Here is a 27601-nt window from a genome sequence, read left to right as displayed (position 1 = left end):
TCACCTGTGCACTGCTGCTATACATCAGATGGTAAAGGAAGTAATCTCATGCGGCGTCACGTTTGAAGAAGACTGTGTTAAAGGGGATCTTTTATCGCTACAAAAGCAATTCCAGCCAAAAATACATTTGTGTCTGTCACTTGTTTTCAGGCAGATGGCAGTCAATATCTTGATTGTCAGTTAGCATATGGGTTTGTTTTACACTCCTGAATTCAATAATCATTATTATGTATTTATACATTTAAAGCATTCAAATTCGATAAAGCGAGAGTTCCTTTAATTCACGTAACCCATCAAGGATTCAACGTGAACCTCTCCAATCCGAAAAGGAATTCATCTGGTTAACGAATACTAACGATGCATTGAATATCAGGTCTAAACTATTTGAACTAATTTCTGTTCTCTTTCTTAATTCAATTGCTCAATAGTTGCTATAATAAGAGGAACATGGATCAAGTTAGGACCTCTCCAGGGAAAACTGGGTGATTTTGAAAGTCGTTATGTGGCGAAATGGTTATCTAAATCCCCCGGTTGATAACTAATTATATTCGTTTTTGCATGTGTTAGTATAAGTGCGTATCATGTGCAAAGGTGTAATGGCTTTATGTCATCATTATCGTGTCACTATCTGTTCAAGGTCACTATATGATTTAATAATTGTCTGGCCTAATTCATCGCATGATGATAATCAGTCGCTGTTTATAAATTATGTATGGCAAGATAACCAATTGGACAACTGTGGTCTTCGGACATTTTTCAGATTGTTTGCAAGTCCATAAGAATGTAACCTAAAGGTGAAGCAAGCAGTTTTATGGCTGACAACTTCTTGTTTATTGGAGAGAGACGTTTCGATGTAGATTCCTACACGGTAATAATGAATCGTAAATATAGATTGTCAAAGCAAACGCTTACCTATTCTTCCCCTTCTCACTAATAGACTACATTTGTTCAAAAGAACAACTTGACCGTGGCGCTGAGGAAGATCAAACCTCCACTCCCAGTCGTACGTTTTAATGCATTACAAACATCATTAGATTCACACTTGCACACCTCGTTTAGAGGTACATGTATGCTATATAAATAGAGATGACCAATTAATTGACTACCAGATCCTTGACAGAACGACCGCTTCATCATATATCGGGCCATGTATTCTCGTCATCTGGTTAACGAACATTGCAGGTATACTATTGACGCGACTGCCCATACCGATCATACTTCATATACCAGACAAACAATAAACACGAAATTAATTAATTAAATCTGAATTAATCATTTATGTTTAAGTCCCAAAACATTCAAGGTAAATTTCTACGTACCATATTTTTTAAACGCCTGTGATTATAAATCATGACTATTTTTTAAACGTTTGTGATTTTAAATTATGACTAGATTTGACTACAATCGCCAGTGGCTGAAGGGATGGTGTAAATCCAGCTAGGTCCATGCAGGTAGCAAAGGCACTGTAAGTCCCCATGGTCTCTAGTATGGTGATCTACCTTCAGTTGCTGGTGATCTAAAGCCCATTTTTACACTACATTGTCCAAAAATAGTTCTTTACTTTTAAAGATATATACTAGCTAGTTTTAACTCATTTTGTGATAATCTAGTAATTTTACTGTTCTTCGTTGACAGGGTTTTATATATTATGTGTATGTGTTCTGAATTTAGAACTAGTTTTAGTCACGATATGGCCAAAATATTGCCGATGTGGCTTTACATCTTAAATCACTCTCTCACTCAACGCCCGCGGGTCATGTTATATCCTCCACATATAATTTTAGTACTTGATATTTACTGTTGGGATAAACTGAGACTGACAGCCGATACCTTGCCTGTACGCGCTACCCATGTCCTGCACGTGCGCTACACGTACTACCCGTGTTGTGAGGAACACATGGTTCATACTGTACAATCTAATTCTTCACAGCGATCCTTCGTTGCCAAGTGGATAAAACCATTGAGCTGGAAAGGGAAGGGAAAGCGCAGGTTCGAAACCAGGCATCGGCACTATATATTGGATGTTTTCAATAATGAGATATTTACGATCGTATTCAGTAATAGCAAGACAAAGTCATATCGATCTTCAAAACAAGTAAAATTTCTCAGAAAATCCCCAAGCTGCGGGCAATTCTGTAGAAAATTCCCCAGATGCGGGCAATTCTGTTGAAAATCCCTCGGATTTCTTGGAGAATGCCCGCGAAATTGCCTGTAGAGGTTTACTCGGTAAAAGGAGAACTTGGCGAGACAATAGAACTCTGGAGGTTTATAAAGAAATGTATTCTCAAGTCGGTGTTAGATACCCTACATTGGTGAGCGGATTCGTTGTGTCCGTCATAATGCTAAAACGATTCAAACCACTCACTCACTCAATCACTTGGGGTTAAAGCGTTCGCTCGTCACGTCGAAAATCGGGGTTCGATTCCCGTAATGGGTACAATGTGTGAGGCCCATTTCTGGTGTCCACTGTCGTAATATCATTCGAATATTGCTAAAAGCGGCGTAAACATAAATTCACTCACTCACTAACTCACTCACGAAGTGAAACAAATCGCAATGCTGGTGCCCGATATAATGTCATTCAGTTGAGGTGGGGGACTTATGTTTGCTTCCACTGGCAATAGTATTTCGTTGTATCACTGCATCTTAACCAGAGAGAAACGTTCTATATGATGCAAGTGTCAGGCGTTTACCTCTTTGGTACACGCGGCGGTTGGGTAGCCTAGTGGTTAAAGCGTTCGCTCGTCACGCCGAAAGCCCGGGTTCAATTCCCCACATGGGTACAATGTTTGAAGCCCATTTCTGGTGTCCCCCGCCGTAACATTGCTGGAATATTGCAAAAAGCGGCCTAAAATCATACTCACTCACTCTTTGGTACAACCAATGAACACGTGTATGCTCTGTCGAACCATAATTTGGGCCTGTCTGGATTTCACACCCACGATCTCAAGGGAACATGACTCTCTTAAGGAATGCAGCAATTGAATGTACAGTAATTTGTGTCGTCTAACACGACAGCCCCACCAACCAACCAATGTCCACCCAGATTACTTATGTAATCATAAATCATTAATATGTGCATATTTATGTAGCCGTACTAAAGTCAGTACTGGACTGATATCACGCTCCATCTGGATGTGGGGCGGTGGGGTAACCTTGTGGTTAAAGCGTTTGCTCGTCACGCCGAAGACACGGGTTCGATTCCCCACATGGGTACAATGTGTGAAGCCCATTTCTGGTGTCCCGCGCCGTGATATTTGCTGGAATATTGCCATACTCACTCACCTATTTCAGAGAGTCTTCTACTCTTTTAGGCTTTATATACCACGTCGACGCCTGGTATGGTTATATCCACTCCTATTACTGACACTCCTTTGGGGGACGAGTAATAAAGCTTAGTCAGGGTCATTTGGGGTTCTTATTTTGAAGACTGCCTCCGTGGTGTAGTGGCTGGAGCGTCCGCCCGGAGAGCGGAAGGTCGCGGGTTCGATCCCCGACCGAGTCATACCAAAACACGTTAAAATATGGTACTTGTTGGTCCCTGCCTGGCGCTCGGCATTAATGGGTACAACAAGGACTGGCCGGCTCGGAGTCAGTATAATGTGTCTGAGTGGGGTATTCATGCTTCACTGCGGCATGATATCTCCGTGAGCCAGCACAATAAAACCAGGATACAAGCACTGATGTAACCACGCCAAGCAAGACGACAATGGAGCCCAGGGATAGTCAATCAAGCCCTGTCAGCACACCCCAGCCATTCAATGATGACGTCACGCGGAGACCCAGACAAGCTATGATATCAACCCTCCTGTGGACACTGGTACAGTAGATTACGTCACTAACAACCAGTACTCCTCACACACGAGACGAAACCAATCAACAGACAGAAGAAACGTAACTTTCACTAACCACTGGAAATAGTGTTTCTCAGGAGTATCCAGAAATAGAAACAAACGATTTGTACTGAGTTATGTTCGTGCTGATGAACCTTACGAAGTCGTTAAAGACGCCATCTGTGAATATGCCAAAGGACGTGGCGTTAACGTCTCCAATACCAGGCTGATGAAACATTGGGAAGGGGGACGTAATCCAACATACACCATCAGAATAACAGTGTCAAGACGATGTGCGGATATTATATATGACGACGAGTGCTTCTGGCCCGAAAACGTAAACTGCAGGGACTGGATTCCAAACAGCGATTGGTACACTGACGACATTTCTGAAAAGCCAAGACAATGAAGCACACAAGTAGGGCGTGGTGTGGAGTTTCTGGAGTGTATATTCTCATGGCAGCTTTCAGTGTAATAACGTGGAATGTACGGGGTGCTAGTAACTGTTTGCCCCATCTCAAAACAAAGCTCGATGGCTGTGATGCTCTATTCATTAACGAACATTGGATGAATAAGTCTGAAATATCAACACTGCTCGATCTACATGACTTTTAGTGTATACTATAAGTGTAGAACTGACCATTCGTCACAGAGAGGAGCAGGTGGTGTTGCTCTGTTTATCCGGAAAACATTAAACAGCTCTGCGCTCTACGTATCAGAGAGTGAAAACATCCTTGGTGCAAAGGTGACTATTAACGGGAGCACAACATTTATAATTGGCACCCGACTTCCGTCCACAAACGTGCTTGATTCTCGGTATTGTGAAGAACTGTATAATACCTTTGATCTATATGACAAGTGCGCTCAAGAAGCAGAGACAATATTAGTTGGCGATTTTAATGCTGACATAAGACACTGTGTTGACTCAAAGCGTAGAGCTAGGTATCTAAATAGGGTTCTAACAGAACGAAACCTTGTATCTGTTATACCTCTGGATGATAGTAATGTTTTTACTTATTCCAACAAGTGTAAAACACAAAGAAGTTTGATTGACTACGTCTTCATAGACTGTGATCTCAGAAATAGGGTACTGGGTTATGCTGTTGACAATAACATAAGCTATGCTGTATCCGACCATTTTGCTATCCTCACGGTGTTTCGTAGTGAAACTCCTACATACAGCTATACTGGTGGTATACATCTAAATTGGCGAAAAGCCAATCAAGTAGATCTCTCATTGTATCGGTATGAAACTGAAAACTATTTTAGAAATGTTGAATTCGAATGCTCCCAGTATACATCTCCAGAAGAATACATCGAAGCTCATTATGCATATGTAACCCAATCTCTCCATTCTGCAGCAAATATAAGTATCCCTTCCTCTCGTTACCAGGCAAACTTGAAACCATATTGGAAAAAAGATAATTTGAAAGATCTACATAATACAATGAGAAATTGTCGTAATGAATGGATCCGTAATGGTAAAATCCATGATAAAGAGAATAGTTACTACATTGCATATAAAGAAGCAAAACGTATTTTCCGAAAACGACATCGTCAATCAAAGAAACATGAGGATGATCTTAAATTCAAAAGAATTTATGAGGCTTCTGAACTAGGTATACAAGAGTACTTTAAAGCTACCAAAATATACAAACGTAAAAAAGAATACACTCAAGTTCTCACTTACGAAAACACATCTTGTAATACTCAGGAAGGTATATGTGACCTATTTGCTAAATATTTCAGAGACCTATCTCTACCATGTACAGATGTTAATTTTGATTCAGATCTTACTGATTATGTAAATAACTTTGTATCTCAACTTGATAATACTCATGATGACTGTGATGATGCTTCTACACTGCTTCAGTGTCCTTTTACGTTTGATGAACTGTTATGCACTATTCGGCGACTTAAGAACGGCAAATCACCTGGACCTGATGGTATTGTTAATGAACACTTAAAGTACGCCGGTAGATCTGTTATTAATCACCTAGTAGCACTTTACAATGCTATTGTTCATTATGAATATCTACCTTGTGGTTTTAATGTTGGTACCATACTTCCCATACACAAAGGAAAAGGTAAAAGCACATGCGACCCTTCAAATTACCGGGGAATAACTTTAACTCCTATTTTCAGCAAATTATTCGAAAGAGTCATCTTAGAAAGAATAGAAAATTGGTGTTGCCACAGTAAACCTTTCCCGCACAAGTATCAATTTGGATTCCGTAAAGGTGCTGGCGCTGAAACAGCTGCATTAACACTGTTAGAAAGTATAGCTTATTACAGGGAAAGAAACTCACCAGTGTATTGTGTCTTTCTAGACAACGAGAAGGCCTTTGATAGAATATGGCTTAATGGATTATTTTATAAACTCCATCACTTTGGTATAAATGGTAAACTGTGGCGTATCTTACGTACTAAATATACTTCAATGCAGTCTTGTGTTAAAATAGGGGGGAGTTGCATCTGCTCCATTTCCTGTAAAACAAGGTGTTGGTCAAGGCTGTGTTTTGTCAGCTTGGTTATTTTCATTGTATATTAATGACCTATTATACGCACTAGAATCATTACAACACGGTTTAAGTCTTCCATGGGGTAATGTGCCAGGTATCTTATTAGCAGATGACACAACTATTGTAAGTGGAGCCATAGATGGCCTACAGTGTGCACTAAATGTGTGTTTTGAGTACTCTTGTAAATGGCATCTTAAATATAATGCCGACAAAAGTGTATTCTTATTGTTTGGTAATACCCAAAAACATACATGTCCATCATTTTACATTGGGGAGAAGATTGTAACTCAAAAAGATCTTGTTGTGTATGCTGGCTTGTACATAACCACTGCATCTTCAACTTTAGTGCGTACTCAAAAATCATGTGATAAACTTAGAATGTTAGTCAACACAAATCGCTGCAATGGTTTGTTCTTTGGTGGTCTAAACCCCATGTCTGCTTGTGGAGTCTGGAACAGAGTTATGTTACCATGTGCCCTGTTTGCTTGTGAATTATGGTGTAAACTAACATCTAAAGAGTATGAAATACTTGAACGAGCTCAATCTTTCTTCTGTAAACACATCCAGGGGCTCTCTAAATGTTCTTCGACAGTTGTCGCACGAGACTGTTTAAATTTACTATCAGTCCAAGCATACATAGAAAAACGTTGTCTTATGTTCCTTGGCAAATTATGTAGAGGTAATTTAAACTTTGTATTCAAGAATGTCTTAAACTTTAAACTTAGTCAATTCTTACTTGACTCATGTTATGAAAGAGAAGCTAAAAGTACAAAATCCCCTATCTACCATATGCTACTATTAACATATAAATACGACCTGACAGATTATGTAAATACATACATTGTGTCTGCCAACTTTCCTAATAAAGCACAATGGAATGTCCATGTTACGAAAACAATTCATGATGCTGAAAATATCCATATATGTAAAGAGTTAACGTCAAGGGAAAATCAACATAGATACTATTCAGTGCGAGACCAGAATATACATAGATTATGGCAAATGTCGATCCTACGACCTGATCTATTTCACTGTATTGCAAACTTGGTGCAAATTAGTACTCTGCGTATCCAATCAAAAGAGTGTATATGTGGCACATTTGCCTACGATATTGTCAAACATGTTTTTATGTACTGCGAGCTGACAAGCCGTCAGAGAGATCTTCTTATCGAATCAATTATTGACATAGTAGATGTAAATACGTTTTCTAGCCTTTGGAACAATGATGAAGAATTGATTCTATGTTTCTTACTCGGAGGACTTCCAACGGAATATTGTCTATCCCTTGATGATAATGTATGGCTTGAATGTATGACCAATGTATGTACAACTGTTAACAACTGGAAACATTTCTTTGTAAACTGTTTGTAACTATCTGTATTCCCCTGTTTCTGATCTGCATGTAAATATATCATATCACATTGTATCTTCATTCACTGGAGGAAATAAAGAATATCTATCTATCTATCTCTGAACATGTAATTACGTTTTAGTCACGATATGGCCAAAATATTGCCGATGTGGCTTTACATCTTAAATCACTCTCTCACTCAACGCCCGCGGGTCATGTTATATCCTACACATATAATTTTAGTACTTGATATTTACTGTTGGGATAAACTGAGACTGACAGCCGATACCTTGCCTGTACGCGCTACCCATGTCCTGCACGTGCGCTACACGTACTACCCGTGTTGTGAGAGGAACACATGGTTCATACTGTACAATCTAATTCTTCACAGCGATCCTTCGTTGCCAAGTGGATAAAACCATTGAGCTGGAAAGGGAAGGGAAAGCGCAGGTTCGAAACCAGGCATCGGCACTATATATTGGATGTTTTCAATAATGAGATATTTACGATCGTATTCAGTAATAGCAAGACAAAGTTATATCGATCTTCAAAACAAGTAAAATTTCTCAGAAAATCCCCAAGCTGCGGGCAATTCTGTAGAAAATTCCCCAGATGCGGGCAATTCTGTTGAAAATCCCTCGGATTTCTTGGAGAATGCCCGCGAAATTGCCTGTAGAGGTTTACTCGGTAAAAGGAGAACTTGGCGAGACAATAGAACTCTGGAGGTTTATAAAGAAATGTATTCTCAAGTCGGTGTTAGATACCCTACATTGGTGAGCGGATTCGTTGTGTCCGTCATAATGCTAAAACGATTCAAACCACTCACTCACTCAATCACTTGGGGTAGACTAGTGGTTAAAGCGTTCGCTCGTCACGTCGAAAATCGGGGTTCGATTCCCGTAATGGATACAATGTGTGAGGCCCATTTCTGGTGTCCACTGTCGTAATATCATTCGAATATTGCTAAAAGCGGCGTAAACATAAATTCACTCACTCACTAACTCACTCACGAAGTGAAACAAATCGCAATGCTGGTGCCCGATATAATGTCATTCAGTTGAGGTGGGGGACTTATGTTTGCTTCCACTGGCAATAGTATTTCGTTGTATCACTGCATCTTAACCAGAGAGAAACGTTCTATATGATGCAAGTGTCAGGCGTTTACCTCTTTGGTACACGCGGCGGTTGGGTAGCCTAGTGGTTAAAGCGTTCGCTCGTCACGCCGAAAGCCGGGTTCAATTCCCCACATGGGTACAATGTTTGAAGCCCATTTCTGGTGTCCCCCGCCGTAACATTGCTGGAATATTGCAAAAAGCGGCCTAAAATCATACTCACTCACTCTTTGGTACAACCAATGAACACGTGTATGCTCTGTCGAACCATAATTTGGGCCTGTCTGGATTTCACACCCACGATCTCAAGGGAACATGACTCTCTTAAGGAATGCAGCAATTGAATGTACAGTAATTTGTGTCGTCTAACACGACAGCCCCACCAACCAACCAATGTCCACCCAGATTACTTATGTAATCATAAATCATTAATATGTGCATATTTATGTAGCCGTACTAAAGTCAGTACTGGACTGATATCACGCTCCATCTGGATGTGGGGCGGTGGGGTAACCTTGTGGTTAAAGCGTTTGCTCGTCACGCCGAAGACACGGGTTCGATTCCCCACATGGGTACAATGTGTGAAGCCCATTTCTGGTGTCCCGCGCCGTGATATTTGCTGGAATATTGCCATACTCACTCACCTATTTCAGAGAGTCTTCTACTCTTTTAGGCTTTATATACCACGTCGACGCCTGGTATGGTTATATCCACTCCTATTACTGACACTCCTTTGGGGGACGAGTAATAAAGCTTAGTCAGGGTCATTTGGGGTTCTTATTTTGAAGACTGCCTCCGTGGTGTAGTGGCTGGAGCGTCCGCCCGGAGAGCGGAAGGTCGCGGGTTCGATCCCCGACCGAGTCATACCAAAACACGTTAAAATATGGTACTTGTTGGTCCCTGCCTGGCGCTCGGCATTAATGGGTACAACAAGGACTGGCCGGCTCGGAGTCAGTATAATGTGTCTGAGTGGGGTATTCATGCTTCACTGCGGCATGATATCTCCGTGAGCCAGCACAATAAAACCAGCTTAAGTCTGGGCTAGTACAAGCAGCCGCACATACTCATACACACGCATGCACGTCGTCATATGAGCGAAATATTCTCAAGCACGACGTTAAACCCAATTTCACCTCACCTCATCTTATCTTGATTAGAGGCGGTGGGGTAGCCTAATGGTTAAAGCGTTGGCTCGTCACGCTGAAGACCCGGGTTCGAATCCCCACATGGGGACAATGTGTGAAGCCCATTTCTGGTGTCCCCCTCCGTGATGTTGCTGCAATATTGCTAAAAGCGGCGTAAAACCAAACTCAGTCAGTCAGTCTTATCTTGATTCGCCCCGATACTGTTTCGAACCCTATGCCCGTGCTAATTTATGAGACTAACGCGATCGGGTGGTCAGAGACATGCTCGCTGACTTGGTGGACGCATGTAGATCGACAAACACGCAGAGTCTGATCAACTGGTTCACCAGGTCGTCACAAGTGACACGATAAGATAGGTGGCACCAAGTGTGGGGATCAGTCAGGTATAAGATCATATGTCACACTCGAAGAGACAAGAAGTAAATGTGTTTATTGTTAAGCAGTTGATATTGACAGAGGATATCACTGATTTGTGTTTGCAAAATTAAAACAAATAGAAGGAGTTTTTTCAGTTTAAAAGTTGAACATTCCCCACAACTTCGTCTCCACTTCAGTTACACAGTGGCATCCCGGTCCCACTTCGAAACCAAAAGCCATCTCGCTATATTTATCAGTCGTGCTGGTCCATCCTGCAACAAATATCACAAATGAGAACGGTTAAATATCAGAATTGAAACCCTGTGAAACCGCAACGCAACGCAAAGCACCGCACCGCACCGCACCGCACCGCACCGCACCGCACCGCACCGCACCGCAACGCACCGCAACGCACCGCAACGCACCGCACCGCAACGCAACCCAAGGCAACGCAACGCACGATACAGTGTCAGTTTACTGTAACAGCCTATAGGGTACAAATAGTTTAGTTTGGGGATAATACATCAGCGTTACAGCGTCATAATCTTCACATAAATAGTTACTGCCAACATGATCAGCCAGAACGTACATTTTGTAAACGCATCTAGAATAATGAAGCGAGTAAGTAGGCGTTTCTTACAGTAATCGCCCATAAAGTAATGAATTAAAAAAAAAAAAAAATAGTGAGTATGCTTTTACGTCGCTCTTTGCAATACTCCAGCAATATCACGGCGTCGGACACCAGAAATGGGCTTCACATATTGCATCCATGTTGCCATAAAGTAGAGTTAGCATAAAACTAAGCATACCTTTGCTCACAGATGAAGGGGCATCCATTTGAGCAAACACCATCGTGCCACGTGTTATTTGAATCCATCTTGATGTAGACACAGTCAGGGTCCGAGCTGTAGAAGTGTGCCTTCCCTGAAGGCTGGCCTTCGTTCCAGTGAGTGTAATCGACTGGCTTCCCACTGCTTTCCCACATCCAACGACCTTCTTCCTGAATTTCAGAGAGGCCGATCCACAAACAGATGACATTTTCGGCTGAAAATTGATACATTGAAAAACAAGCATTAATACTGCCCCAGACATTCACGAACCTTAATTTGATATTTATCAAATCTCCGGATTTCAGTGAGTGAGTTTTAGTTTTTACGTCGCTTTAAGCAATATTCCAGCAATATCACGGCGAGGGGAGCTAGAATTAGGATTCACACATTGCACCCATGTGGGGAATCGAACCTGGGTCTTCGGCGTAAGTAGCAAACACTTTAATCACTAGGCTACCTCACCGCCCCTCCGGACGTTAGTGTTGTGGAGATAGTATGTTACCGATTTATTCCGTTGTGAATAGACACTATACCTGAATCAACTTCTGTTACGGTGTTTCTTGTTTACAGTTTTACGGTTCAGTCAATACATCTGTACATTGTATATTACTATGTTATAATTTATGTTTATTTTGTTACTACCTAAACGTTGATCTGTCTTGCCTTTCAACAACAATACAGTGTACAATGTTAGTGCGAAACTGTTTGGACCTTAGGGGCCATTCATAATTTATGGCTAGGGGAGTGATAATGACTTTTGTTTGGGGGGAGGGGTCAGCAATTTGCACATACGAATATTAAACTTTTGCTTCCAAATTATGGGAGTGGAGTAGTAATTGATTTTGTACATGATATGCAGGGGGGTCACTTACTTTGTACATACAGTTTAGTGTAGGTGGCATTCATATTGTACATGTACTCCATAATAATTTTCATCACCACCCCCCTAGCCATAACATTATGAACGGTGCCTTAGTTACAATCAGCCCCATACATTCCACTGGCCATCGGGTCTCTGTCGCCTTTCTACACCGTGTAACACATTGAAACAAGCCATTTAGATCTGGTTTGTATCAATCGACTCTGTGGTTTTTATCATTTATTTGTGTTCGTGATATCGCCATAAACCTATCGTTGAACATTTCACATGTTAAATGCCATTCTAATACATCCACAAACACAAAAACAAACTAGAACTTACGGTTAATGAATGACAGGTAATATGACACAAAACGATGTTCATCCTCTGATGTAGGCTCCAGCAGAGACATGTTTCTTGCTTCACAGGTTTTCTAGCAGCACGAAGAATAATCATAATTATGCTTAAAAACCAATTTAGTTAATTTAGTTTAAGTTAATCGACATGTATTATCGGGAGAATAACAATGCTATACCCCAATGCCTCAGTGTCGTCTCCAATATATTGACCCTACTCAACAAACTCCGTCGGTTACTATGACTTCCAATTGCTTCACACATTGCACCCATCAGAGAAGTCGAACGCAGGTTCTCGGTGTGGTGAGCGAGCGCCTTAATCACTAGGCTATCCCATCGACCTATAGGAGATTGCTCTCAACTAGAACACAAACCTACATATTTATGCCTTCATCAAAAGGACATGTATCTGAATTAATAATGACCCCTATAGAATGACACTTCATCTCATTCATGACGCAGTCTGAATTTTAATTGTATACGATCTCGCGGCGGAATGTATTCTATATTTAATTACAAATTTGAACTACAACCAGTAACAAGATACCCACCTTGGCATCATGCCATGATACGCTTGCATGACTATACAAGTAACACGATCCCTTATAGGCCTTCCCTCCATTCAAGCAATCATCTGCAACAAATACGGGCTCAGTATCTAACGGACATCACATCCGGGTATTCAATTGCATCGGAGAAAGTATTTCTAACCTGTATGCAAATCTGGCTTACTTTCAAGTACTTGACAATAAAGAATGAAAGGTGGTACACCAAAGACTCACCAAGTAGATTAAGATCATCGTCATTATCATCAAACGTGGTGCCAGCCCATCTGGAAATGGTAAATAGTTCAGGTAAAGAAGCGGTTTGACAATTACTGCAAGTATACGGCAAGACAGTCACAACCAAGTTATGATTTCTCTTCCCCCAACCTCCCCATCAGCATTTACATACAAACTCTTACAAGTATCTGCAACGTCTTCGTTGGTATGGCGGTATAAACCAGATTCTTTTCCTATTTACTTGCTGAACGCCTCCTGTGGTGTATATAGACACACCTATGTCTTTTAACGAGGAATCTGTCAAAATATACCTATATGTCTAGGCATATTTTGTGAACACCTGGTGTCATGTGATTTTCTGTGATCCATTCATATATTTTCCACAGCTATTTTTCCCTTTACAGCATACGGAATTCGTTTCTGAGGATATCAAAGCTGGACATTCTATATCGATTCCTCTACATCTTCTCTGTTGACAACAACTCCTGCCAACACCACGTAGCTGTCAGTGTTTAATTTCTAGTATGTAATTGTTTTTTACCACACTGCTATATGCCAGCTATGTGAAAGTGGCTTGAAAACAATCGAGTCCAATCCAGACAATTCATCGATATTGTCAGCAATGACCTTCACCCTCAGGGTCTGATGTCGCGTCATAAACAAAGTCACCAAGTTCGACAACTGACCACATTTGGTCGCCCTTTTCAACCTGCATGGATCCTGGGGACCAATCTTAAGTGAGAATCCCTACGTTTACAATAATACATTATTTTTATCACTGTACAAAATACAGTATACGTATCCTTACGTGCTTTCACAAACATATTCGGCCGTAGATCCACAGCTTACATCGTTCCATTTCCCATTGTACACTAAACAGTCTTGTGACCCAAAATAGCCCCCATCATCATCTGGTTGACCACCAGCCCATTTTGTGTACGTGAAAGGTTGTTTGGATTCGAGCCAGCGCCAGTTGTTCTCGCTGTCACGGTCACTTCCGGCTAGCCAAACGCTGTTCTTGGCTGGAAGATGAGGCACTGCGATGAATAGTGACCATATTATATGTTCCTTATGAGCATGGGTATTTGTCATGTCCAAGAGCATGCGTGATTATGAACGTGAGTATATACCACGTGCATAAGCATGCACTGAGCATATATCACGAGCATAAGCATGTGATGAGCATGTGCATGAGAAGATATAACGAGCCAGAGTTACGGCATATGTAAAAAGCATGTTCCTCGTCGCATTTTAATCAGTTAGCAATTGGTTGGTCGCATCTTTTTTTCATAAGATGAACAATTCGCTCGCCATTGCATGTGTTTTTACGTATGCCACAAACGGAGCAGGATATAAAAACCTTCTCGAAAAGACCAGGTTATACAACTATTTGATACTTATTCATAAACGTGTGCTCCTACAGCGCTTGTAGTAGGAATTTATTATGATTGTATATTTTTAGGATGATTTTATTGTATTAATTGAAAATAATGCTGAAAAGGGTATTGAAAATTGTATAGCCTTTTGTTTCGCGGTTTGTCAGTGTGATAATGTACTAGTTATGTTCACCCAAGCATAGCAAAAACCTGCAGTCAATTAATCCTCATGTAAGGTAGGGTAGAGTAAAGGGTTCAGGGCCGAAACATACCAAAGACGTTGAAAGATGGTGCTTTTTGTCGTCGAGCGGGAGGTACACGTTAAACTACGGCATAGTATCTCAGTGGACTCTATACACAATCGGCATTCGTCCGGATTAGTAAATTCATATATACGTACCTACCGATCTACCTTGTTACCTACATCCATCCATCCATGCACACATACATACATACATACATACATACATACATACATACATACATACATACATACATACATACATACATACATACATACATACGTATGCATACATACATACACATGCATACATACATACATACATACATACATACATACATACATACATACATACATACATACATACATACATACATACATACATACATACATACATACATACACGTATGCATACATACATACACATGCATACATACATACATACATACATACATACATACATACATGCATGCATGCATGCATGCACTGTAAAGTGCAGAAATCTTGAACCTCATCTATTTGAGGAAACACTGACAGAGTGACAGCAGAATCGCCATGACTACCACTACGTGAGAGAAAGGAAAAACTTAAAGTTACTCACTTCTTGTACCCAGAAACTGTGCAAGGAACTCAGTCTTGTCCTTTGATGTTTCTTCATAGACTCGCATGTCGTGTGTGTGACATGCTATCTGAAACAAAGCTGACGTGGTACCAGCAACGGATTTCTATTTAATTTCAAGCTGTGGCGATTACATATGATAGCACTTTCGATAATTTCCTTAGTAAAGTATGCCAAATATACCTGCAGTCTTGCTACAGTACAATGGAAAATGTTATAGTCAGCGAGTGATTGAGTAGGTGAGTCTAGCACTTAGCAATATTCCAGCTAAATGGCGTCGGTCTGTAAATGATCGAGTCTGGACCAGACAATCAAGTGATCAACAGCATGAGCATCGATCTGCGCAATTGGGAACCGATGACATGTGTCAACTAAGTCAGCGAGCCTGACCACCCGATCCCGTTAGTCGGGTCTTACGACAAGCATGGGTTGCTGAAGACCAATTCTAACCCGGTTCTTCCCGGGTGAAAAGATTTACCACAGTATAATACTGTATATAATTACTTTAGAACTACTATATAATGTTGTACTGTAGATATTTCTAACGCTGATGATTGCTATGTGACAGTATAATCTGGCAAATGAATTCACCGGGGTATTTAACGTTTTGTGTGTTAGGTTACGAAAGCCACCCACAAGAGAAGAATTATGTTTAAACCACATTTTAGATTGGAAATATCATCTTTAATGCAACAAGAAGTTATCTCTAACATGACTTTTTGAAAAGACCGTATTCTTACCTCGGCATTGACGTACGTGACCATTTCGTGGAAGTGCACATGGCAATGACCTTTGTGAAAGATACCGCCAAACTTACATTGTCCTGCAACAAAGTTGTGCAACATAAGCTACATAAGTTCTAATATACATTTGTCATGTTCTATAGTCAATGGTATTGAGCCATTAAAGCACGCTTGCTTTTGATAAGAAAGGCTGTGTCCACAAGGTTTAAACAGCGACGCGTTAGAGACTGGGATGTTTCCCTCCAGCCTAATAATCTCCTCTATTTGTATCGTGACAAATAAATCCCATGAGTTTGGTGTCTCGAATAGTAAGATTACATCTAGCTTGTGTCGTAATCTAAGATATTCTTACAAAAATATTTATTATGTATTGGATGATGGAAGAAGACGGGGTGTTTTTATGCCTCATGTTATTAAGAGTAGGACATGAAGGACTTTTATGTTGAAACAGCAAGTTTGCGGGCACATATAATAATTATTATTCGGACATATTGTTATATGACATTTGAACTGGCTGTCTGAGCAAAACATGTTCAGTACTAAGCCCTGCTTTCGTAAATATATTACTACGCTAATCAAACAAAACTAAAGGCCTCCCGATCCTTCATATCACAACAGTTAATCTGGTATGTCATAGTGCTGTAAAATGAAAGAGTAGGGTGATCTACTATTACTTACTTAATATCCCAGGTGGAAGTGGTTTCAACGTAGTAGTTGAAGTAGATGGTATGCTGTAAGATTAACGTATCTTTGACTTAAATCAGATGTATATAATTGTTACATGTTTTATAATAACTTCAATACCGAGGCTTTCGTCATTTCGTAAACAGAAGAAGTCGACACTGTTTTGATTTGCCGTGACAAGACAATGGACGTCAGACACGCTAGAAACTTTGCTCGACGTTGCATTTTAACATGGATATTCTGTATTAACGGAAATTGTTCATATTGTTTATTGTGACTTTAATTGTCGACAATAAAAAAATGGCATAATTGCATCTGTTCACCTTCCAACTTCATCGCTTCTGGATGGCAAAAAAGTAGTCTAAGTAAACTTAGGCTCAGTATTTTTCGTTACACCTTATAAGGAAGGTTACGTGTCCAAACCAGACACGATCCTTCTCTGGCCCAAACAAACCTTTGGCACTGCCAGCTATATCTATTGTCTTAACCAAGACTTCTGTAATAACGTCACCTCAACACACACACCCGCAGCTTGTCGTGTGATGGTCCACCTCTGTAGCATCAGCCACATCTTTACGGAAACCGCCGCAGCCAAGGACACAAGTTCTGCTGTTGGCGATATATTTTCTAAAATATTAAGGACACTGAACATAAGTGTTACCAAACGTCAGCTTGATTACTTTCATTTGAACTTACTTAAATTCGCAGACGTAGTCACACATTAGAGACGTGCATCCTTTGTCGTGCCATTTGTTGTCATGGTGATCCATGGCAGCACAGTCCTCGCCGTACATCAGGAAGGTGTCCAGACAGTCGGGCTGACCCGGCGCCCAGTTCTTATATACAGGTATCTCATTGCTGGCTTTCCATACCCAGTGGCCTTCCAACACAGCATCGGACAACCCCATCCAAACACATTCATATTCTGACGCTGAAGTCATATTGAAGTTCTATGTCAGTGACATAAGTATTTCAGGTCATATTGCATATATTATACTGTAGTTAGAATATAATAGCAGAGGTGTAACGAATCTAGCTTGATGCAGGTTTCACATCATGCTGAATCGATTTGACAAGGCAAACACCATTTTGCAGCCAAGAGATCCTCGAAATTCAGCATATACCGCTCGGGTCATTCTCATTGACTTCTGATCCGAATATATTGCTCTTTCATCTATAAATGATGTCTTCGCAAGTACCTGGTATCAACACTCATAATTCTGTGACCCATTCATATAATTTTTACAGCTGTTTTCCCCTTTACCAAACAGACCCGTGAAGATCCGGGTTAGATTTGATCTTCAGTAACCAATGCTTGTCGTAAGAGGCGACTAACGGGATCGGGTGGTCAGGCTCACTGACTTGGTTGACACATGTTATCGTATCACAATTGCGTAGATCGATGCCCATGCTATTGATCTCTGGATTGTCTGGTCCTGAATCGATTATTTACAGACCGCCGCCATATAGCTGGAATATTGCTGAGTGCGGCGTAAAACTAAACTCACTCACTCACTCACTTTTCCAAGCGGAATTTGTTCCGGGGGATAGTCAAGACTATGTATTTGGTTTCATTGACGTTTTGGTTGTTATCCTGCTTTCATCACTTTTCGACCCGTATCAGGGTTTGGACGCCAAAATAGATTTATAGTGTTCACGTGTGGAACAGATGGACGAATGATGAATCCTAGCATTAGGAGTCAGAGGCAATGCTAAAAAGTGACAAAATCCATAGGAGTTATCAAATAGATGACACGATACCAGTGCTAATAATTCCCTTGGAACTACTCCGAAATGTAAATTATGTGTCGGGTGTACCAATCCTATATCCGAATCACTACTCATGTTGCTACGTCGATCACAGAACATTGACCAGAGTGTGGACAATGAATACAGGATGAAAACCAACGATATCAATGATGACACCAGGTGTTCAAAAATTTAATGCTAAAACTATTGCTTACTGTTAAACTGTCCTAGTTATCACGGCACTCTATGGCCTGGTGTGTCAACTAGCTCATCTAGCAAACTTCCAGCAAAAACTTACTTCAGACCGTCAACATCTATGAACCCAGCACTTACGACGAATATACTTGATGTAGTATTCCAGGAACTGTTGATCCCTAGCAGACATAATTTCCACCAGCTTCATGTTGTTTTCCTCGCAGACTTTCTGTTATGTGAACGAAACAAAGCATTGGGATGAATGCATCCCCATCCTGTTTCCAACACTATCAAAGCTACTATCAGAGTTTGTTTACCCGTCCCAACGTGTATTCCATGTACATCTTGCAATTTGTATGGTTTGACAAAAATTGGATTTTCGTTCTTCACGGTGAATCATTTTGAAACGTTTACAGACGGATTACTACTTCTCCGATGAGTATCTTGTTGTCGTAACTATACTCATGCCAATAATGGGTGTGAGGGGGGTAGGGGAGGGGGTTGACAACTATTATTGGCATGAGTAAAAAAGAGGAAAATATTCAGGAAAAAGCTTAACAAATTCTTGTATTAGTGTACATCGTAACATTTCACAAAATGATTATTTCAATCAAACTTGTTACGACCTCCGCTGCAATACAACTGCACGGCCCCTTATGGACCATGTCTGACAATGTTGATGTTGTAGCCGGCACGCACACAGCGGGCTGGTTTAGAGGATTAGATTCAGGGTGTAAAGAATGTGTTCATCGCAACTGGGATAACCATATCAAACTGACTTAATCATTCTTGTCTTGAAATGTGTACATAAACGTAGCAGCATTTAGTGATTCTCTTGTGAATCTTGTAGCTTAAGAACCAGTGCGATTGTATCGACCAGACTTTCCTACCCTTGCTGACCGCCTCCGTGGTGTAGTGGTTAGAGCGTCCGTCCGGAGAGCGGAATATTTAATATGTGAAAGGTAGCGGGTTCGATCCCCGGTCGCGTCAAACCGAAAGACGTTAAAATATGGTACTTGTTGGTCCCTGCCTGGCGCTCGGCATTAATGGGTACAACAAGGACTGGTCGGCTCGGAGTCAGTATAATGTGTCTGGGTGGGGTGTTCATGCTTAACTGTGGCATGGTATCTCAGTGGGCTAGCACTATAACCAGCTTCAGTCTGGGCTAGTACTAGCAGCCACACATACATACACACGCATGCACGTCGTCATCTGAGCGAAATATTCTCAAGCACGACGTTAAACCCAATTTCACCTCACTTACCTTTGCTTCTACCCATGCTGCCCGTGGGTAGGCCGATATGTAACACCGTCCCATGAATTCCTTCCCTCCCTGGCCACAGTCACCTGTTAGTGTTGCGGATGTTTGAATTAATTATGTCAAATACTTAAACAAACAAGTTAACTTGAAACGCTTGTAATTTGTCATTTAGGAACAACGAATATTGAGCGAATACAGTTAGGAACAGACTGTCCAAGTAGGTCAGGTTCTCTGATCTTCCTGATCTCGCTGACCTTCCTGATCGGTGCCATATTTACCATCTCTGGTCTGTCTGGTTCCAACCCGATCATGTACAGCCAAAGAAAGTATTGCGGTTGTGGCGTTAACAACAATTCTTACCTGTTAAACTAACGTTCCGGTCAGGAGATGTTTCCGCAAACGTAGACCCGTTCCATCTGCAAAATAACCATTCCATTGTGTACTATATTGGTTATAGAGGTTAAGGATATGGTGTTTTTACTATGAATGTGGACAGGTGATATACTTCCACCACTCAAATTTCAAACATGCCTAAAAAATGTTTAGCACTTGATATGTTTATTCTCATTTGAACCTTAAAGTTAGCGTTGAAACGCAGTTAACTGGGCGAACAGAGGCACTTAACTATGTTGAATGGCTGCTCTTCTACACCGCAGGCAAGAATATCGGACAGGTCTGTAAATGATTGCTAAACAGTGGTTGATAACACGAACAAATATCAACCCCGTCTGAGCATATCGTTGTTAGTTGGAGAACATGGAGAACAGACACATTCTGTCAATAAGAACCATCAGACCAGTGTCTATTTCATACTGGACCACTCCGGACAAACGAAAGTGAACACCCATGTTTAATGGTGACCACAATGAAACAAACACAAATGGTTATTCCATGGTACCTAGTGTATTTGATACCATTTCAACGTTGTTCTTGAATACCTTGCACTCATTATATTAACTCGAAGTGTTTTGATGACTGCTTTCATCCTCTGAACATTTTCATAGCGTTTGTGATTGTTTAGATTTGTACGCTTTTCCTTTCACTTGTCCGGCAGTTACATATGACCGATTCCATACCAGTCAACAGACACGACTATCAGAAAGGTCTAAAATACACACCTGTATTCACACAGGTATCCAGCTGTCATTTGGCAATCATGGTCGTTCCATGTGGAGGTTATTGTGTCCCATGCTAGACAGTTCTCTGCAGTAGTATGTTTACCGTTGTCAGGCTGCGCTACCCCCCCATCTTGTGTAACTAACAGGGACTCGGGACTCCGACCAAACCCATCTTCCTTCTACTTCATTGTCACTTCCTGCCATCCAAACTAAACCATTACCTGCAATCAAAGAGCAATACCACGTACGACTATGGTCTTAAATTGTCTCAGAACAGCTCTAGGCAGTCCCCGAACCTGACCAGCTGATAAATATGACTAACCCTCTTACCATAGCACAGTAGTGGGGTAGCACAGTGGTAAGGAATTATTATCCGGTTTGGATGCCAAATGAGGGTATAATGGTTTAAGCTTTCTTAGCGTATGAGTCAGCAATGTTACAGTAACAACATTCAATATACCACAGGGGCGGTTGGGTAGCCTAGTGGTTAAAGCGTTCGCTCCTCACGCCGAAGACCCGGGTTCGATTCCCTACATGGATACAATGTGTGAAGCCCATTTCTGGTGTCCCCAGCCGTGATATTGGAATATTGCTAAAAGCGGCGTAAACCCAAACTCACTCACTCACTCACTCTTTGAAGGTACCCCCAGCTGGATTGTTGCTACAAGCGGCCAAAACCTCATTCACACTAACAAGAGGTCATTAGTGGTTAAATCCGGGCAGAAAAGATTGACTTACTTACATCAAATAACCAAGCATCTTCTTATATACATCACAGTGCCGAAAATGATAATGATAAAGCTACATTTTGTGACAAGGACAGGTGAAAGTTATGGAGAGTGGACGAGAAGACTGTCCTGTGTAGAAACAGCTGATCAACTCACTCCTTGTTTTAAGAAATTGTGCAATAAACGTGGACTTCTCCATCGTTGTATCTTCATACAGTGCCATATGTCGTGAGTGGCACTCGGCCTGAAATGTATTGTAAAATGTTTCATTACAATGTTGAGTATGTCGTATTCGGTTCTGTTTTATTTTTAGTTAATATTAATACATTACACGACATCCTTCACACCGCCAGTAATATCTGCTGAAACAGTTTCCATGGGGACAGATTATTCCTCTGAGTTGATACCATAAAATTTCTGTAAAATTTGTGAAACCTTTATTGAAAGGCGAATCGTTAGCCAGGTATGTCTGTTTTTGAAATCAGAATATACTTTCCATGTTCTAAAGACCTTTAAAGAACATGCAATTAGAGCGGTGTTGGCGGGATCTCTGAGAACCCCCTACCTTTGCAGTCGCTGCTGTCCCGAGGTCATGGAAGAAGACGTAACAGTTACCAAGGAAGTAGGATCCTCCAAACCGACATTGTCCTGAAATACACAGACTCTGTTTAGAGGGATCGTTATTGCCACAGCATGACCTCCATATCAAGTATGTCAAAACCACCACATGCTTTCACCACGACATACACACATATTCAGCCTGCCTGGTTCTAGAAATATTAATAAAATGTAAAAATATATACACTATATAAGATGCTACAACATAGATAAAGGCAAATAGCCCATGTAACTTGCCACGGCTTTGTATTTCCTTGAAGTCTGCACGGTACGATGATAACATTGGCATGGCCTACCCCATTGCCAACAAAATACATCGGGTAACCTTGGAGAAGAGATATGGTTTCACTATACCATTAGATCACTACACAAAAGAAATTAAAGAATTAAGAACATTCCATTATTTCATGTTACTAGAGATGAGCCATCGTGGCACACACACTGACTGAAGTAATATGAAAGAAGCAAGTGTTCCTAATTTCTTTGAGTAGGATATTTTGTACATCAAATCGTATGTGCATTTGCAAATAGAAAGTACTGTTATTGATATCGACTACTACGAAACTGTGTTACGTTATGTGATAGAAGTTTAGTGAAGCTGCTGAAACCTATCTGTTATGGATCCATCGGAATGCAGGCTGAGATGACATGTGGGACTGCTTGTATTCGATTGAGGAAGATGATGTATTGTGACCAAGGCAAGCAAAGATGGATGATGACAGTATCTTGATATCTTGTGAGCTTTCACTTCTTTGAAGGGGAAAATGAATTCTTGAGTGGGACGATTATCCGGAAAGATAAGCCCACCCAGTTTACGTCTAGGCACATTGGTCTGCTACATTGGTTAAGGCACCCGACTCCCCAGCGTAATTCATGCATATTGCTCTTCCAGACACCCTTTCAATGTCGCTAAACGGTCCTCTGATTAACCTTACTCTGTGACACTAAATGTGACGCTATTCTCAACATGTTCACCCGTGAAGATCCGGGGTAGAACTGATGTTCAGCAACCCATGCTTGTCGTAAGAGGTGACTAACGGGATCGGGTGGTCAGGCTCACTGACTTGGTTGACACATGTCATCGGTTCCCAATTGTGTAGATCGATGCTCATGCTGTTGATCACTGGATTGTCTGGTCCAGACTCGATTATTTACAGACCGCCGCCATATAGCTGGAATATTGCTGAGTACGGTGTAAAACTAAACTCACTCACTCACTCAACATGTACGTACTCAATTGCCCTGGTGGAAGTTCTGTCGTAGTAGTAGGAGTGGCTGTTGTTGTAGTGACGTTGCTGAAAGAATATAGCGACTTGCAATAAGATTATTTTTAGTAACCAACTATCTTATGATAAAAGTCATTTGCCTTAGTCGTGTAAAGTAAAAACCATCTGTTTCATATGCGCGTGATAAAAGACATGACAGTTGATATTCGAGTTTCAAGATAACACTTCAGACTGCCATGAATTCTGATGTGGTCTAGCTACAATGCATACTTATTACGGGTGGTACGTACACTGAGACGCTGCTTATTGCGTTATTAAGGTTTATGTGCATCATCAAATTTCAGTCATCAATGAAGTGACTTTGAAATGGCCAATCAAACGAACTATCACTGCCAAATGGCGCCCTTAGTTTCCCTTTAATCGGGCTCCGTTTCATCAGGTAAGACCTTTTTAATATGTTGAATCTCTGCCATCGTCAATCTCTTCTTAAATTATTTCACATACTTATCTTACCAATTTAGGATATACACAATGCCAATGCGGACACAAAGTCCTCAGTCTAGACTACCAGTTGTCCCACTTCCATTTTTGTGGAAGCCGCGGTGGCTGAGCGGTCTAGGCGTCTGACTTTGTGTGCTGGCGATTAGGTGCCTGACTCTGAGGGTGTGAGTTCGAATCCTCTGATGATTCTCAACCTCAAAAAAGTACTACAATCTGTACTTTACTAAGAAAGTGCAATCCCAAATAAAACATGTGTTACCAATTTAGGTTGTAAAAAAACTTACGAGTATTCGCAAATGAAATGACACTCTCCAGTACAGGAATAGCGTCGCCAGAAATGTCCTTCGGCATTCATGGTCATACATTTTTCATTCCAAAAAAGGGATTTCAAGCCATCTGGATGATTTTTGGCCCAGTTAGTGTAGTCAACGTGTTCCTGGCTACCCTGCCACACCCATCCAACATTCGATTCTTGTAGAGCGGTCCACACGCAAAAGTAGTCGATGGCTAAAATGACGTGTTATATGTTGAATATATACTCATGCCAATAATGGTTGTCATCCCCCTCCACATCCCAACCCCACACCCCCTTTCCAATTAAAAAATTGAAGGGGGTGACAACCATTATTGGCATGAGTATATGTATTACATGTATATGCAAATATGGTGGGCACAATGAAACCTTTACCTAAAGAGTTATAATAATGTACATTGATATATTAACGATAATTGAACAGGTCCAATAATTAAACAAACAACCGTTCCTTTAGACCGAGGTGAGTATGGAGGGAAAGTTTTGCGCACAATTGTATAAAACAATCATTTCATGTCGTACCGCGACATGTTTCGCTTTGGTCCCCATTTTCACTTTTTAGAGTATTTGTTAAGTATTTGTTAAGAGTATAAGTTATTCCCTGCACATGTATAGAGCGTGTGAGTGAGTGAGTGAGTGAGGTTCTATGCCGCCCGCTTTTTAACAACATTCCAGTAACATCACAGTGGGGGACACAAGAAATGGGCTTCACACATTGTACACATATGTGGAATCGAACCCGGGTCTTCGATATGACTATGCTACCCCACCGCGTGTATAGCGTGTGCAATTAAGATGATACATATAAGATATGCTTTCCCAGGCTGACGGATAGTCAACATTAATAAATTCCCAGCTCGAATTGATATACATCTTGTATTAATTATAACCATGAGTATTCCCACAGTGAATTTAACTTATCGTTCTGATTTCTGATGATTATCTCGTTGTTTTTTATTTGACATATTAACATACAATATTCACATAAATTACTCTTTTAACTTTCAAAGTGATGAATATTTCAATCAAATGCCATGGTGGTACGTACGGTTCAAATACTGCATGAAATAGGCAATGAAACGTTGAACTTTTTCGGATTTTATTTCAAGCAGTCGCATGTGTCTTTCTTCACAGTAGGCCTGCAGAATGTCGCAAACAAGAATATAAATTATAAACTAATAATATAAAGCATACACAATTTTCCCTATTGGTATATATACATTTTAATGCATAACAAACAAAGGAAAATGAGTGGGTGAGTTTTATGTTGCTTTTTGCAATATAAAAAGCAAAATCGCTGCGGAGGACACCGGAAGCGAGCTTGACATATTGAACCCATGTGGGGAATCGAACCCGAATCTTCATCGCGACGAGCGAATCTCCACTAGGATACCACGCTGAACATTGCCCAAATTCATAGTGGTTAATTATGAGATATAGGATAATATTCCTATCTTTTCATTATATTTTATCTAATTCAATCGGACTACGTCAAAACCAGCAGTTATTGATATTGCTTTGAAGGCAGTGTTTTAGAACTGCTGTATTGTGAAACGATTATATTTCATGTTTTCTCTTTCAGTATGTGTAGCAATGCATTTTTCAAATATCCTCAATATTATACGATCTGACTGATATAACTCCAAATGATATTAATTTTAGCTTACTTTGGCTTTCTCCCATTTTTCAGGTGGGTGGACGAAACGATAGCACCATCCATTGAAAGCTTTTCCTCCGTCGTTGCCGCAGTCATCTGTAAACGGGCCAGACTATTTTTACCAGCGTTCGATATTTTCGAAACTGTATATGTATGTAGTGATACAAAGAGATCGTTTTTTATAAATAATCACTGTAACAGATAACAGAAAGCACCATGAACAATGAAGGGTATAGAAATATATAACGTCTACATTAGATAATAACCTCGATTTTCCGCCGAACCGGTTTCTATTTGACGAAAAGGGCAACATTGCTGTAAAATGTATATGAATGGATCCCTAAAATCAGTGACGACAGCGAGTATCCACAGAAGGGAGCCAGAATGTGTTCCCTACCTGTGGAACCAGTCATTCTAAAAATAATAAGTGCCTTTATAAAGCGCCAAGCTCCATTTACTAGGTGGATGCTCATAGCTCTAACAGTATGACTATTATTTCCCCGGATAACCCAACCTGCCAGTGAGGCGCTAGGTTATCAGTCACATGACTTATCCCACCGGGTACCCATTTTCTACTGGGTGAACAGAGGCAATTTTGAACAAACTCATTTGCCTAAGGTGAGACCACGTGTATCACATGTGCCTCGTTGTGGGGCAGGACTGAAGTCATGGAAACTCTCAGGAGTCAAGTTGCCAAACACGGTCACCCATCCAATGACTCTCAGCAACCAAAGCTGCTTAACTGCATCTGACTTGTTACCTGAATCTATGCACAGGACTACACACCACCACACACCACTCTATGCATAAAAGACCTTTGCATAATTTTCCGAAGAAATCTTACTTAATAAGCTGGCTTTCCCATCAAGTGATATTGCAGGAAATGTGGTACCATTCCATCTGAAATGAATTGGCACTAATTATTTCAGGTGTAGTAACGTATGGCTTGATGCATTATGCACTAGATTCTCAGTTATACCACACAATCAACAGGCAATTAATTATTAGTAAACAAGTATGATACGTACAGAGAGACCACACATATTTGACAGGAAGGTGAGTGAGTGAGTGAGTTTAGTTTTACGCCGCACTCAGCAATATTCCAGCTATATGGCGGCGGTCTGTAAATAATTGAGTCTTGAACAGACAATCCAGTGATCAACAGCATGAGCATCGATCTGCACAATGGGGATACGATGACATGTGTGAACCAAGTCAGCGAGCCTGACCGCCCGATCCCGTTAGTCGCTTCTTACGACAAGCATGGGTTACTGAAGATCAAACAGGAAGGTAACGTGCTGGCAATAAATTATTAGTTTAAATAGAAAGTGTATTTGATAACAGTTGTGGATACTATCAAACCTACATAGAGAAAATTATCAACCCTACATACAGAAAACTATCAACCCTACAGACAGAAAGCTA

The 27601-nt window shown here is 40.8% G+C and overlaps 1 long non-coding RNA gene across 1 annotated transcript; it reads right to left on the bottom strand.

Annotated features, from left to right (window-relative positions):
- Nucleotides 1-901: 901 nt before the first annotated feature.
- On the bottom strand, nucleotides 902-26817 carry LOC124275475. The gene is made up of 3 exons (XR_006898298.1): nucleotides 26667-26817; nucleotides 18882-18887; nucleotides 902-912 (listed from the first exon to the last, which is right to left on the bottom strand). It is a non-coding gene; the product is annotated as an uncharacterized LOC124275475 (long non-coding RNA).
- Between the last annotated feature and the right edge of the window lie 784 nt (nucleotides 26818-27601).

Source organism: Haliotis rubra, unplaced genomic scaffold (assembly GCF_003918875.1).
Source record: "Haliotis rubra isolate DU_JTF1 unplaced genomic scaffold, ASM391887v1 Scf2, whole genome shotgun sequence".
Classification (NCBI taxonomy): Eukaryota; Metazoa; Mollusca; class Gastropoda; order Lepetellida; family Haliotidae; genus Haliotis; species Haliotis rubra.
The sequence above is the reverse complement of the archived record's forward strand: the minus strand, read 5'-3'. Positions and strand labels throughout refer to the sequence as shown.